The following is a 1,655-nucleotide window of genomic DNA, read 5'->3' on the forward strand; positions in this document are numbered from 1 at the left end:
TTGCCCAGGTGCCAGAGGAAAACTGAGGAGTCAGTATGGGATCACAGTGGGTAAGGTGAGAGGTATTTATATTTTTCTTTTTTCCATTGCAGACATGTTCCCTGGAACCTTCATGAGCCAAAAAGAAGCCAATTTTATTTTATTGGAAACCTGGATTTGAAGTACGTCTTAATGCTCAAGTTTGTTTCTCAGGCTCAGAGACAGTGTTTGACTCTGTGGGGTCAGCTGAAGCAATAGGGGCACCTTACTTTCTGCTTTAGAACCCTCAGGAAGCTCTGATGATTTTGTTCCCTGGATTGAAGCCCTCTTGAGCAGCGATTCTGTCATTTGCAGTGGAACCCAGACCTTAGTGTCTATGGTGTATTTTACTCACAGTGTGGTTTAGAAAGTGCCCATCCAGGGGCCAGCCCTGTGGTGTAGTGGTTAAGTTTGGCGTGCTCTGCTTCAGCGGCCCAGGATTTGGGGGTTCGGGTTCCAGGCATGGACCTACACCACTCCTTAGCCATGCTGTGGTGGCATCCCACATACAAAACAGAGGAAGATGGGCACAGGTGTTAGCTCAGGGACAATCTTCCTCAAGCAAAAAAAAAAGGAAGATTGGCAACAGATGTTAGCTCAGGCAAATCTTCCTCACCAAAGAAGAAGAAGAAGAAGAAAGTGTCCATCCAGAATCTGCAGTTTTAATCTATCCTAAGGAACCTTCTGTCTCAGTTATAAGAGGAGATTTCCGGGCAATAGTTTACAGGGTTTCTAAGACATGACACAGTAGATTGATTATTTATTCAAAAATATGTATTAGACGTCTGCTATACTTCTGATATTGTCTTTGGTGCTGGAGATGGACCAGATGATACACTGTGTGCTGTCAAGAGTAAGGATTCTCTGTAGAGAGGAAGCAAATAACAACATACTAATGACACACAACCCAAGCTAGGGGAATGGACCAGGGAAGACAACAGTGAAGTTACAGCTGAAGGAAATTAGAATGTTGAGCAGGGGTTAACTAGAAGGGGCTGCATGGTATTTCAGGGAGAGGGTCCAGCAAGGGCAGAGTCAGAGATGTGAGAGAACAATTTAAATTAATTAAGGAGATATTAGCTGCTATAACAGGTAAGTCTCAACATCTTGTAATGATAAAGGTTTATTTTCATTTAAGTAAAATCTAAAGTAGGTATTCCTGGTGAGCATATGTCTCCTTCCAAGGAATAATTGAGGGATATATGGTCTTTCTATTCTTTCTATCTTATGGCTTTACCATCTTCATCACATACTTCCAAATTTGCCACTACGCTTGTCTGCATCAAGTCGAAGTCAGTAATTGGAAGAAAGAGCATGGAGAATTTTTGGGGGGAATTTGAACACATTGCTTCTGTTCATATTCTGTTGGCTCGAAGTCAGTCATATAGCCACATCTAAATGCATGGGAAACTGGGAAATGCAGTTGAGTGGTGTGGTCAGGAAGAAAAGGGAATGGGTTTGGTGATTAACTTTCTACCACACGTTACATTTTCTGGGAACTGCGAGTAATGTGATCTGGCTCTCCTAATAGTTTTAAGTGGAGGAACTGTCAAAAAATAAAGCTGGAGAGATAGTGGACTACATCTTGGCTTTCTATATCATGATGCAGAATTTGGAATCTATTCTAAAGGCACTGG

Source organism: Equus quagga, unplaced genomic scaffold, assembly GCF_021613505.1.
Source record: "Equus quagga isolate Etosha38 unplaced genomic scaffold, UCLA_HA_Equagga_1.0 958_RagTag, whole genome shotgun sequence".
NCBI classification, from domain to species: Eukaryota; Metazoa; Chordata; class Mammalia; order Perissodactyla; family Equidae; genus Equus; species Equus quagga.